This window comes from Anser brachyrhynchus, assembly GCF_964034855.1.
Source record: "Anser brachyrhynchus genome assembly, chromosome: 12".
Lineage (NCBI taxonomy): Eukaryota > Metazoa > Chordata > Aves > Anseriformes > Anatidae > Anser > Anser brachyrhynchus.
Window position 1 is genome coordinate 3,365,445 of NC_137707.1, and position 15,137 is coordinate 3,380,581.

The 15,137-nt window shown below is 38.6% G+C and overlaps 1 long non-coding RNA gene across 1 annotated transcript in view; it reads right to left on the bottom strand.

Annotated features, from left to right (window-relative positions):
• LOC308176404 overlaps positions 1 to 15,137 on the bottom strand; it is a 107,948-nt gene that overhangs the window by 76,916 nt on the left and 15,895 nt on the right. Inside the window, exon 2 of the long non-coding RNA XR_013938252.1 lies at positions 5,704 to 5,803. This is a non-coding gene — a long non-coding RNA (uncharacterized lncRNA). The remainder of the gene's footprint in view (positions 1 to 5,703; positions 5,804 to 15,137) is intronic.

The following is a 15,137-nucleotide window of genomic DNA, read 5'->3' on the forward strand; positions in this document are numbered from 1 at the left end:
CTTGACTTAATTTTTTCTGTTTAAAATTACACTGGAGAAGCTCAGAAAAAAATCTGAACTGTGTTTTCAAAGATTTTTTTATTTTTTTTGGGGGGGGGGGGTCTTACCTGGTTTCTATGGTCTTCAAATGAAATAAGAATAATAAAAATAAAAACAATGTTAAAGCTATGCCTGGAAAAGTTTTGCTTCAGCAGTCCACCAAAGTCAAAATACCATTTTTAGCAGTCCTCATTCCCTGTCACGTGGTTAAAGATTTTTGCTTCATGCCTTTCTGGTTAGAGATGTCTTGTTCGAGAATTTTATTTCATACATGTCATAGAACAAGTATGTTTTTTATGACATTTATGAATGTGACCAGTCTGGGAACATGCTGTCTGTCTGGTCAGGATTAAGCCAAAATTTAAGTCATTGTAACTAGAATTTCCAATTTTGGTGATAGCTGATACATCAGCTAGGGTCAATAAACTGGCAAAATTCATCTTTTATACTACGAAAAGGTAGCTTGTCTTCTGCCTTCTAAGAACTGTCAGGGCAAGGTTTTAATTAGGTGAGATATTAATCAGGAAGATTCCTTCTACCTTCCCTGCCTTTCTTTTTCATGAAGACTTAATCTAGTCCTATAAAACTAACTAGTGTAATATTCAATGAAAATAAAAAAAAAAAGTTTCTAGATTCTGAAAGCCTGTCATAGAAATCAGTTTTGCCCTGAAGTGTGAGAATCAAGCCTGGAGCATCAAAATATCAAAGAATTAGAGTTTTGTATTGTATTAAACTTGCCTGTCTTATTTCGGCTATTCTAACACTCTGCAGTGCATGATTGAAAGCTGTTAACTCCCCAAGATACGCTCCTGGCAAGCAGATTTGAGGTTTTTTTAATATTTTATTTTAATTATTTTTAGTTTATAGCTCAGCAACTCGGCTGACCCAGGGGAACACTTAAACTAAATTTGATAGATGTCAAGTTAGAAAAAATAAAGACAGCAGTGTTCTTTTTCCCTGCAATTACAAATGTTTGCTGGAGAATTTTCTGACAGTATTAAGCATAGCAGAGAACTGGGAAAAGCGGAGAGGGATGTCGGACCTGTTCACTGAGGTCAGTTTGGCTGATGTTCTCCAGAACCTGGAAGGGGAAGAGGACCAGGACACCTATCAGTAGCAGTTGCTCCTAACTCCATATGCAGTGGGTATGCATTTTTTTTTCCTTATGCCCGATTCCTGATGTGTCTTGCATCAAGCTAAAAAGAGAGTGCTTGTTTTTTCAGCTGACATTTGGAGTGGAGACCTGTGAGATGCCCCATAGATGGGCTGAAAAACCCCCAACAACAACAAAAAATGGAGCTTAACGAGCTGCAAAGAAGCAAGGAAGTGCTCCAGGAAACTATGTGAAAGGCTCCTTTTGACAGTCTACCTGAAAAATAAATATCAGAAACATCTGAAAAAAAAAAAAAAGTAGAACTACAATTTTCTATTTTTTTTCCCTTGTAAATCAAAAGATACACAGATATTGTAAAATATACTGATGCAATCAGTGAGAAAGAGGGAAAAGCTAATCTTCACAAAGTTCTATAGGAATTATTCAGAGGGGAAAAATGTTAAATATCTCCAGTATAATATGCTGGCTAGTTGCATCAGGGAAAAGGAATGGGCTTTCCAGTCATTTATCGTTAGATCACTGGCTCAAATCTTTTGTAGGGATTTCATCCAAAACTCAGGAAAATCTGTGGGAGTTTCATTGCTCTGAATCAGTACCCAGGTACCCAACAAGAAAGAACTAACTAAAATTATTAGGAAAAAATAATGAATTTTCATATGTTACTTTGAAAGTGTTCAGAGCTTTTTTTTTATTGGAATAGGAGGAGACACTGGAAACCACACCTCTTTTTCTTACTTTTTCTTTTTTATTCTTTTTACTGCCTTTCTTTTTGCACTGAAACAATCAATATTATGTCTATGGGACTGGACCGTTTTTCCCACTAGAGAAAAGTTTGAATAAGAAATGCTGCATAAATTGATATATGAAGCTGCATCATGGTTCATATGAATTCATCTGATGCTGGCCTAATATGGTGAATTTTCTTAGCAAGATAGTACTGCCAGAGAAGGGTCCACAGTATAAAACTCAGCATCAAAATTGCTCTGAATCTTACATCTTTGTTAAGCATAAAACCTGAACTACATTTTCCTGCTGGAAATGTCCTTTCCATAGAGGTAACCAAGGGTGGTACTACACTTGCTCATAATTTAGCATTTTCACCATCTATTTTCTAGACATATTAATTAATTGTAAGAAAAGCCCTTTACAGAATGGACAGATATTTTTCTAACACATTGAATAATATATTCTTAAAATGAAATACAATCTGATTTATTTCAACAACTCTAGAGGATGAGAGTATTCCCTCCATATTTTTCTTCCCAGCTTTCAGACAAATAAATCAATATATATATATATTTACAACGGTTGGTAACGAAAAGAAGTTGAGGTCATCTGAATTATTTCATAATCAGGCAGGTAAAGTGGCTTAGCAGATTATGAAACCATGCCGCAGCCAAATTGTTCCATGATGATAATTATTTGCTTCTGTTCTTTAATTCTGGGTGGGCAACACTGCTTTTCCTCTGTCCATTGGAAAAAAAAGCAGGATGGCTCTCCCTATGGTTTTTGGCTTAACTGCACACATCTGGGTTTCGTATCAAAAGAAATAAATATCAGACCTAATTAATCCTCCGAGGCTGCTGGGTACTGACTCCTGAGCAACATGAACTTTAATTACAGCTTCAACCAGGCATAGTGATGGGGGCAGTTGTAGAAGGCTGACTGTTGATTTAATGCAGTATATCATGTCTAAAAGTATCTGGAACAACACTGATTTACATCAGCTGAATATTTGGCTCATTTGAGATTCTGTGGGGAGAGGAGGTATACTTATATACATAAATACACCCTAATTTGTTCAGATGCAAAGTGTAGCAAACTGCATAACAAAATGCTTTGGAAATCTGGGGAACTTTTTATAAATACAGTTCTTCGACAATTTGCTGAGATGAAAATGTTGAAACTTCATAATTGGGAAAAATAATGTGATTATACATTCTGTCAAGAAATGAAAGCTACTTGATTCACTAGTCCATTATAAAAGATTATTTTTAACTGATAACATATGTAATGATTCTACCAGAAGATAAAGTTCCTATATTTCAGACAAAGGGCTATCTAGACAGCAGTATTCTGATTAGTTTTACATCTTTTCTAATTCAGCTAATTTAAGGATAGACTTGAGGGATTTAGTTGAACAGCAATAAAACTTGTCGGGAATGGGGTCTGTTATATGTTTTATAATTCTAAACCTGTCTCTCTGTCTCACTTTTACTCCCTCTTTTTTTTTTCTTTTTTTTTTTTTCTTTCTTTTTCTCTCTGAAGACTTTAAAACCGTTTTGATTGCAAATATATGAGTGAATTCAGAGCAAATGGAAGTAAAGAGACTGTTAAGACTGGCCTCGGTACAGACAGGCTTTGTACAAACTTCCCCTGCTTGCCAATGCACCTCAAGTCTAGCTTGCAGTAACCCTTGTTATTCTAGTCCTGGATTTATCTAGCAGAGGGTTGCCAATGGTACCAAATCATGTGGTCGATTTTTGTAATGAGGACTAATGAGACCACCATACTTATTTTCTCTCCCAACAAGAGCTTGAACTGGAACCAGCATCCCCAGAGGTGCAAACCTGGTGTATTAATCCCCTGCAAAAGCACTCCTGTCTCCCCACCATGCCATCTGAAGTCATACCCATGAATCCAGTCTGGTTTTGTTGTGCTAGGCAGCGCTGTGTTTACATGACTATCCATCTATTACAGGATATTATTTTTCCAGTGGAGAATATTTCAAATATTTCCAATGAAGATTTTTTCCCTACTTTTTTATTGGTATTATTAAAAATAAAAAAGGAAAGGAATAAAATCATACCACAAAAATCTACAGTAATGTATGAAAAGGAGGGAAATTTGAGAATTTAAAGGTCAAATTGATACCCTCCTTGCTCCAGTATGTGATGGTCCTGGTTGATGCACATAATGTAGTCAGAAGTGATTAACTACACGCAACATATTCTCAAATTCTTTGCATGTGCCTTAATTTCACGCTCTTTTACATATTTATGTTATTTGAATACAAAGCAAGAGAATTTTCTGAATAAAAATAAAATAAAATAATAATGGTAGTTAGCTTTGGTATAGAGTCTTGCTTTTTGAAAGTAGTTAATAAACACTAAAGACCAGATTCTTTGGTGCAATGACAGGAAAGTACATAACCCATGACACAAAGAACTAATTTAATTGCAGAAAATTTCCAGGACCACTGCTTCCTTGTACCCAATCCATACATATCCTTTATGGTCTATCGAAGAGCTGCCACTAGCCTGATTTAAATTTTACATATCATTCTATGAAGGGAAGAAGTAAAATCCAAACTATCTAGTGGGTAGTCCCAGCTGTTCTTGGCTGCCAAGAGCACTGTGCCATCCAAGGTATGAAGGGATGTCTCACAACTCTGTGTGACTCTGACTGCCTTGGAGTCTTTGGCTGAATATTTCATAACAGCTTCTTCTCTTGAAAGAAAAACAATGGCTGCAGAAAGGTCATTACTGGAAAGCACATAAACTGCCATTATTTCTCCTCTATCAGTCCTTCCCAGCTGATAAGGCTCTCATTAGACCCTTAAGTCCAGTTCCTCTTAACCTAATGTCTTCAAGTGGGCACTTATATGCTCCTGTTTTATTAAATGTTCATTCCACCATTATCAATGATATGTAAGTATTTGGTCTGGGTGCATGAAGGTTAGAATATGGACTTATCTCCTGTCTATGCATCCTCATGAATGGCACCATAACTGTGCTTTCACTCTATTCACACCCAAAAACTGATAGACACAAATGCATGTTTTGGGCACTAGGGCAAACTGTACTCAGAACTGCAGTGTTTCTTTTGAGATTATTCAGGTTATAACAACTTATTTCTTCTTAATTATTTCTTCAGCTACTTGTGGAATCAAACAACTCAGAATAAATATTTTAACAAAATGGGTCCTGCAGTAGTTTATTCCATCTACTCTGTCCTTCTGCTAAGCTAGATGAAAACTCATTATAATAACGAATAACTGCATTTAGATTCATTCTAGCTTCCCATTACAAAAAAGGTGAATACCTCATTTCTTCTAGTCATGTACTTGTCCAGCAAGAGAAATGAAATGATGTTATTTTGAAGGTAGAGAGCTGGGACAGTTGGTACTAGAAACTAACAAAAAGATAACTCACCTTAAAAATATATTTATGAGTGTATTAGCATTAGTGCATGTACTATTGCTTGTGGAACCACAGCCTAAGTACCTTGTTTGGTCACCCAAAAAAATAAATAATTTCAGATTCAGAAAGCATGTTTTCCTCAGCATGAGCTTGTAGCCTCAGCTTCCTCCTCCTTCTGATCCAATACATCATTTTTTAAGAACTACATGGTTCAGAAGTTAGTACGTAAGGAGCAATAAGTGGTATGAACGAAGGCATAGAAACTTGTTCATGAAGCCACCTATTTTTAAAATGTGTTTTGAGAAGCTGTTTTCATTTTCTTTTTATCTTTAAAAACAACACAGAAAAGCAAAAGCAAAGTTCTGAGCACTTTCATGCAAAAAAAGGAACAACGCAGGTTTGGCTTACATTGGGAGAAATTATGTTTAGTGCAGGGAAATGTTCACCAGAGACCTTGCATTTCTCAGAGTTGCTTAAACAGCTCAGAAAACCCATCTGATTAGGCACTCTGCAAAAGAAAAAACAAACCAGTTTGTTAAAATAGGCTTTAAATGTCAAAATAAAGATTCATGACTCAGAATTGAACACAAATAAATAGCTGGCTGCATATTTGGAACAAATTCTTTTTATTGTGCAATTAATATTGCTGAGATTACTATTTAAAATTTGAATGAATTTGTCTTTCTGGTTTGCACATTATTGGTAGTGAAGCTGAAGGCAGCACTGAAAACATTTGCTGGGATGTAATTTTGGCAGAGACCAAACCCTGGGATGCAAGAGGCTGGTTGAATACCCTGCACCTTTCTTTGGAACCAGTCTTACAGCACTGAAAGTGTTTGAATCTGCCAGCAGACATGACCGTCGGTCCAATTTCATCCTGTTTATTCAGCTAGCAAATATGTAGTTAAGGTGGGACTAACTGTGATCTAATTCTTCTGAGAGAGACTTACAAAATTATTGCCAAAAGAAGCAACTAGAGGCATTGTTATCATTAATAGCTGGTAAGCAAATTCCTCTCTTGGTTGTGCAAAGATCATCTTCTTGAGTGAATATAAGCAGCAGGTGGATGCTTCCACCAAGGTGCTGTTTTCACAACACCCAGACACCTCTCTGAAACTCAAGGGCACAAGGGTAAAAGACACGTTTAAACATTTGCTTGCAGTTAAACATGCTTAAAAGACTTTCCACATGAAGACAGCTTGATGAATCGGAGGTTAAAAAAGGCAGGCTGCTCTTCCAGTGTGTTTCTGGAGAAATTATGAAGGAAATGAATTGATAACTATTTTGGAAACTACAGTCAAGGATTTCAGCTGATGTAAACCAACATTGTTCCATTGGTTTTGAGAATGGAGAATCTGACTTTGTCTTTCCACCTGTTTATCCAACAGGGATAATCAAAAAGAAAAAGGCAAAGCTGTTTGGTGTCTTATAAGTGAACACACTTTCTTCGGATTATGCCATGTTACTGTAGGGACTTCTATATGTCAGAACGCAACTGCATAAAAAAGTATAGAACAAATATAGTCTTTCATATTTTCATTGTATTATCCATATAGAAATTCATCTCCATCAGATGTAATTTGGAGAGTGAAGGAGAGTTTCATTGTTATTGATTATAACATTCAAATCCACTTGAGAAACTCTTTGTGAACATCATGGCTTGGTGCAGAGTTGGAAAATTTCATATCACTTTGGTGGAGGAAGCTGACTAGAAATATTCAGTGATCAGATATTCAGAGATGTTGAACCTCTGCAAATTCTTCACATTTCCATAGCAATGTTCCAGGGGTTGACACAACTGGGAATCTGTTGATTATCATTTATATGTTTTTTTATGACTCCCTTAGGGGGAAAAAAAACAAAAAAACAAAAAAAACATGAATCCCTGTAAATTCATCTCCTGGAGAAGACAATATTGTCAGCTCTGCTTGTGCCCTTTAGAAATGCACACAACTTCAGTCCATGCTTGTGCCAGCCTACTTGCCAGCCTATGCATACTGGCAACTGCAAACCGCTGCCTGTCTTCACAGCCTGCACCAGTCTGAAATTTGCAGGTCATTCTGCTTGGTTCTCTTGTTTACTTAGCTGTATTTCAAGCATGGGGTTTTACGAGAAAAATTAAGGATTTGTGTTGTGAGCTAAATTTTTTGTGTTGCAGTTTCTCATATGATTTATCCAGCACAGACTTCCACTACAGCTTTCCTTTTAGGGAACACATTCACCAAGTCTCTACCTCTAACTATTTAATGAAACATGTAGGAAGTTAATATTTTGGAAGACTGACTCATTGATCAGATTTGACAGATGGATACATAGATACAACACAGACAGAATGATTGTATAAGCCTTAAATCCCTAGGGAGACCAGCTAAAAATCACTTTGTGAGGAACAGACTCACTTATTTACTAGCAGTCGCAGAACTGCAGGTGGGATTTCAGATGGACTGTGTAGCTTTGGCTTCAGGAGTGTTTTGTCTATATAAATGAAAACCAAAATAGAAATTAAAAATGTGTGAAATGGGAGAATCAGAACTTTCAATAATTTATACGTGGGCCAGGAAAGATGATTGCATGCTCAGTACGTTATGTGCTCATATTTGTCTGGGACACAGAAGAAAAACACAGTCATGTTTATAAATGTCCACTGATACCTTTGTGCTTTTCTGTTTCAATTTCTTTTTCTTTTTCACCATAATCAATTCTTTCTTTTCCATTTTGACTTGATTGTAAATATGGCATTTTGGCGATAGGCGACAGAACCACTCTGGGCCAGATGTGCTGGCTGCCTATGAAGGCATTGGCCATAGGATGTTAGTGGTTTAAAGTAACAGGAAACCTGAGGAATATCATAAATCAGACTTTTCTGACTAGGTTTTTTGTACAGAGTATAACAAAATGTATTGAATAACTTAAGTATGTGTGAGCCTCTTGCCTACCAAATTGCTGGGGTCTGCCAGTGGAAAGCACACTAATTTGATGTTGGCCTCAAACAGAAAATTGTTAAACAAAAATTAGGTTTCAGCATTTTAACAAAAAAATCGACTTGGAGCTCAGTGTTAACAGGAGCCTAAGGATTTAACTAACTGTAATGAAAATAAAGAGAGACAAAATTCTTGACTTTCTAAGCCCCAGTTCTGAGAACAGATTTTTTACTTCTGGATCACAAAACAGCATGAAGGACAAAGCATGACCCAAAGGGTGGGTTTTCTTTCCTCTCTCTCTATGGTCATGGATTTCATGAGATCACAGAATGATGTTTTGTACTTTTGTACTTTTCCTCACTTGTATTGTCTACTGGGAGGTGTCCCTGCCCATTGCAGGGGGTTGGAATTAGATGATCTTTAAGGTCCCTTCCAACCTAAACCATTCTATGATTCTATGATTGACTTTTATTCATGATAAACAGAAGGTACTAGGCCAAACTCATTGAATCCATAACAGCTTTAAAAAATGCTAACCTCTGACAAGCGAGGACATCAGAAGGGTCAGAGCTCAGAGATCTCCCACGTGGTGTCCTGGCCCTGCTCTTGTCAGTGGAGGGCACTTAAGGAGAGGTGTGGGAACCACAACCAAGCTATTCCCCATCGGGAGCTGCTTGCTGTCCTGACGTAAGCAATCACATTTCATTGATACCCCCAGAGATAAACCTGCCTACGGCAGTGCAGATCCTGGCCTAACCAGCTAAAATTAGTTATTGCTTGGTGGTTCATCCAAGGCCTTAATTAAAGATGTACTATTCTTATAATCCATTTAAACATCTTAAAAGGTTGCCTGTTTCTCTCCCAGCTCTTTTCTACTCTGGTTAAATAAAGCAAGTACAAGTAGCAGAATGACTTTTTTTTCTATCTCAAAACCACCCTTTTGGGTGGAAGAAGTATCTCTAGACTTTCTTCAGTCTCCTCCTTTTGATTGTTTTGTGAAGATAGTCATGACATGCTGCTGTATTCTGAGGGAAATGTACCCTTCTGGTGTATGTATCCCACACCACTGCACTACCGCCCACACCTTCTCAGACTCTCGTCTCTTCCCTTTCAGGAACCACTGTGAGGTCGCTTTAATATCTACAAGGTCGACACAGTTACAGTGATAAGAAACCTCTGTGGCCAAGGTAAAAAATGGCACATTTTTTTTCCTCCATAATGTTGATGCTTTTCAGTCAACCTGAGGTGCTCTCTTTCCTGCTTTTTCCATTGTGTTGCTACATGATATATATGCATATGGGCCTTCTTCTGTGTCAACTTCTGATGGCTGTGGGGGCAGTTAATACATTAAATGTTATAGAGAGCTCCTACTTGAAATGTACCCGCAAGCCTTAGTCCTGGGCCATATTTCTTATACATTTTTTTTTTTAGTATATATTTTGGTTTCTGGCAGAGCTACAGGGAATGAGTGTGGCGTGCAGCATGCAGCATTTCCCAGACTGTGTAGCTTGGCACCAGAAAATAATTTCTCCAGAGTTCAAAACCTGTCAGGATGCTCTATCGAAACCGCTCCACATTTAAGATGTGTAACACTAAAATGTCACTTTTGGAGCCCAAAACGGAGTGCCTTCAGCATTCTGATTGGCAGAAAACTGATGGTTAAGCTCCAGGGAATTTCTACTACAGCTGTAAACTTTCAAAAATACTTTGCTGCTGCAAAAACCATAGAGTGTGGTTTAAATGAACAATATGCCCTCTTCATACCTCATCACCAGAAAGAACACGCTTTCGACTTAAGCAAGAACAATTCGTAATTTCATTTCTATTTTTTTTTCACCCACATGAAACAGGTTAAGCAGTTTTTAGCTTGGTTTCTACCTGCCATACAAATAGCACTATATTCCAGACATCTCCGGGAGAAGGAAGAGATGATACCGATGCTTGTGCAGATGTTTGGATCCTGTTCTCTTAATGTTCTATGCAGGATGAATTTAACCTACTTATATGCCTTGCAGAAGACTAGATCATGGCCCTATTCCTTCCCTGGGATCCTGGAGAAAGCCAAGTCTCTAGCTAATATGTTTTTGTGACATTCTGAGCTTGGCTTTCCTCCGCCCTTGTGGGCCAAATCCTAATATGACCCAGTGCTCTCTCACATCAGCTGGAGTTTTGCCTGAATAAAGTATAAGTCAAAACTGAGCAATGCCTCCAGCTTTCAGTCCAGCACTTCCATTTCACAAAAACTCATTGTATTATAAAAAGATACATCAGCTTCAGCCCACTGCAATTTCCCCCCCCCTCCCCCCCCTTTTTTTTTTATTTTTTTGGCGATGATTTAGTAAAATCTGAAATAGGAGAATGCAGGTCTCCTCCTCCCATTCCTGGGGCTACACCCTTCCCTGAACAAACCTACTCCCAGTGGGACCTGAATCCTTACTGGACCAGTTATGTCGCCCAGGCCAGAGCTTCTTGGCACCCTGCCGTATTGCAGTGCACAGAAAGGTGTCTTCTGAAGTTGCTGGGTCAGGCTCTATTTATTTATAAACAAAACCCAGCTTTCACCCCAGTCTTATTTTAACATTTATTCCTATAATCTCCCCCTACACTTCATTCAAACCCAAGGAATGATAAATGGTTTTATAGGAACGATCCTGACAGGCAACATAGGAATATCTAAACAGTCTTGGAGAAGGAGATGACAACTCTCCAGATGAAGAAAGGCTACTGGAAAATACGCGGGCTCAGGGAGAAACGTTGAGCACTGATTCTTGATGAGGGTTGCATGTGTCATCTTTATTTGTTGTCTTCGTGGTTTTCACACTTTTAAAGTCAGTTCTGGCCATGAATCATATGGGCACCAAGGCTGGGGTTCTCTGGGGTCCCTTCCAGACAGCTGGGGCAGCTGTGAGACATCTCGACTGTCCTCTATGGGGCACTGCAATGAACTTTGCTGGAGGATTCTTTGCCCCTGCAAGTCACAGTTTGCACAAACCATAAATTCTTGTCCAAGTTAGCAGGGTCCTCAAGCTTGAACCCACCAGCTGGATGAGATGCTTTGGAGTGCAAGGGATAAAAGTGGAAAGGGCATCACATCTTTGGGTGGACCACAGGTCTGTAGGTTAGGAAACACAGTGTGACTGGAGATGTCCCTGACATGTTGTGTGCAGCACCTCTACATGACCTTTCTGTGGTAAGATGTGCCCCACCACAAGGGGGTTGGCTTCCCCCAAGGTTGGATGGGGAGCAGCTTTGCTGCTTTCTGAGCTCTCACGCCACCAATATTTAAAATAATGATGAGCATAATGAAGACAAGAAACCAGCCAAATTCATCTTTGATGTCAATCTATTAAATGTGTATTTTAGAGTTGCCTTTGAGTCTTTAATCACAATGCTTCAGTGCTTTAATTGTGCCTTCTTCTTTTGAAACATATTACAGCCAAATGACTGAGCAATCATCACAACAATCCCATGAATGAGCCGGATAAGTAAGATTACGCATGGAGAAACTGAGAGAGAAAAAGAGACCACACAGCAAGTAGTGTGAGCCATGGGATTAGAAATTGGGATTTCTTTTTCTCCACGCACAATCCACTAGGCCATGCTACCCTGTATGATCTCATGAAAGAAGTATATTTTCCATCTGCAAGGAACTCCTAACAGTATCAGCTAAGTGCAAATTAGCATGATCATTAGCCTTTCTTTGAATGAGACAGCTGCCAGGAGGCCTGTGTGTATGTTTGAGGAAGAATTCCTAATGTCTGTGTGTCTGGAGGAGTATAAATTCTTCTATTCTCCTGCAGTAGCCTAATTAGATTTTACTCTGTTTATTAGAAGAGTTCGGTTGCTAGCTTAACATGAAATAAAATCCGCATGATTAAGAAGTCATGAGCAGTAAAGCTTACAGTATGCTGTTAGAAATTTTCCTTTCATATCAGCAACGATGAAATCCTCCAGTGTTAAAGTGAAAGCAGGAGTGTGTTTAGATCCAGCAGTCAGGATCAAAACAGAGTGTCAGGAATAGAGGGAGGGTGGGAAGGGGTGTGTGTGGGGGAGTCATGCCATTGAAATGGTGTCTGAAAGGAGAGAATTACTTGAAAAGTTGTGTTTTTAAGCACATGGTGGACTGGAAGATCTTTCCTTATGGATCTTCCCTATGAAATAAAGATAAAATAGAAGCTCTTCTGTTACAAAGATACTCTTCAGGTCTCCTCACCTTCTTCTGTAAACACAGAAGTCCCTGTGTCCAAGGGTCATAAGAAGATGGGCAAATATCCAGATCTAAGCCTATGTGAATGACTTTGATAGATGTCCAGATCTAAGTCTTGCAGGACTTGATGGTTTCGAATTTGCCTCCCAGTTTCCAGGTCTGTGGTGGCACCGAAATCTAGGCATGCACCCCTAAAGACCTCCATGTAATGTTTTAGGTACTGAAGGCTGGAGAACCAGAAAAGATGGCAGATATTCTCTTTCACTCGACTTTGCTGGGAACAGCTGGCACAGTGTCACACAGGAAATCATTATCAACTGCAATAAGGACTTTTCCAAATGGACTTAGAGCTGATGATCCCAAAAATCTACTCAAAAAATTCCTCTGTATTCACTTACCTGTGGAAAGAAAAGTACAGAGTATTGTTTCTTTCCCTCAATAATCTGAGAAAGCATCCTTCAACTGCAATGAAGGTTGTTCTTCTAGGAGACCTCTCTTACAAGAAGCAGCTGTTTCAAGTGCAAGTTTGCAGAGATGCTGGGGTGCACGCATAACCTCAGAGTCCAGACTATACTGCTGATAGTGGTAACCTGATATATAGCCACAGACGTGATGAAGTCCTACTTCTCATGGGTCATTTAGAAGGACATTAGGGATTAAAGTCAGGGTACAGATCTGAGGACAAGATAGTAAGCTTGGTGCTGTAATAAGTTCTGGAGCTTAAGAAAGAAAAGAGAAAGCTCAAAGCAGAAGACTAGGAGTCAAGAGAAGAAAGACTGGAAACCTAAAGTTTTCCCAAAAAAGCAAAAGGATTTGTGTAACCCAGGGGACTAAAAGCATGTTTTGGCCCATGGTCTGGTTTTCCTCAGCACGTGCCCAGCCACAAGAGTCCGTGTGGTTCTTCTGTTTTCCCAAGTCTTTTGAAATATAGATGCAAGAGTCTTGAATCCCTGCACATCCCTGCATTCCTCAAGCAATTGGCCCACCAAGTAGTTGTAATTCAGGATACCACCATACACCCACGTGTAAGATTCCTTAACAACTATGCACATTTTTAGGCTCAAAAATTTCAGAATTGTTTTCACTGTGCCTGAGCTGTAATTGGCTCAGCTTCCCAAGTGTTGGATCATCTAACTAGAGTGATTTTTGACTCAGAGCCCAGGCTCCATATCAAAACATTTATCAATTAATCATAAAAAGTAACTAACATTGTTGTCCACCCAAGAAAAACTGTCACTTACAGACTCATGTATGTTATTGCTTATGAAAGAGCTGCTATATAGAAGTTGATTTCCTGCACAGACCAGGTGGAAAATCTGCTAAAGGCAGAGGTCAAATCTAGTTTAATTTTATACCCTTTGTTAAGAATGTTCTCTCTCTCTCTCTTTCTCTCTCTCAAAAAAAAACCACCCTTGTGTTCCTTTCCAAGTTTTCTAAAGTTAATTCATGTGGAAGAAAAAAAGATTAGGATAAAATTTCAAATATTAAATTCAAATGCAGGATTAATGAGTTTTATTTCAAAACCCAAGAGGTTGTCTGGAATTTAGGACATTTTTTTAGTAGCAGACACGAGACATAGCCAGATGCAGTCGTGTTTTGGACCAGCTCAGCACAAATTTAGCACCTTGAAGGAGAAATTTTATGTCTGTTTTGTAAAGCAAACATTTCAACTTTTCCAAAACCTGTTGTCTAGAAGGTATTACTGTTTCATTGGATGAAAGAACGGATTTAAAATAATGCTGACGGGTTGTTCTTGCACATAGTAACTGCCACTTCCATCACCATCGGTGGAGATGATGTAGGTCCTCTGTCTCATGCAATACATAATATAAATCTCTCTCTCTTTCTCTCTCTTAACAGTGTAAAGCAACCCAGCTTAAAAAAAAAAAAAAAAAAAAAAGAATTAAAACATTTCCTGAAGCTGAATTCAAGACAAGCCTTACAACACTCTGCAGGAAAGAGCTTTTTTGCAACTTGGTTTCTTAAAGACCATCAGGGAACAGCTTGGCAGATGTACAAATGCAATTCTTCTCACGCCCTTACAGATAGCATGGCAAACCCATGGATGATGAGCTACTTCACTTCACGCCCGCTCCCTAAGGCAAAGGAGTTGTAGGCCAAACCCATCCCTCCACTAAAAGATTATTTTATCGTCACAAAAATTAATATGTTCAATTTCCTTCCCAAGCAGGCTTGCATCAAAAAAACGGTAGTGTTTCAGTTGACCATTACAAGTTTGCTCAACTGAAGGAAAAAATATTTGTTTTCAGTCAAGGCTACACTTTAGTGATGACTCAAGAAAAGCCAGAAATACCTGCAAAACATAGCCTGAAGATCCAGAGCAGGTTATCTGGATATCAGTGTCTTTTGGACAGCCTTTTTGGCCTGATTGTGCCCTGTCTGAAATCAAAGAACAAAATCGCAGCAGAGTTCAATAGAAGGAGAAGTCCAGCACTGAGTTTAATGCTTTATGCATCAGCAGTGAAAGATTGGTGGGAAAGGACCTAAACCTTGCAGTGAACACCTTCAAACATTGAAATCTTGTCTTGAAAGATTCCAATTATAGCAAGAAGAAAACACTAGTGTTTCAGCTTCATATTCTGGCTTTTCTTCAAATTGACATACCACAGTCTGTAAATAGAACCAAAACTGAAAAATCATTCTGTTTAAATTCCTTCATCGCAATAGAAGTCTGCCTCACCTATGGAGAATCA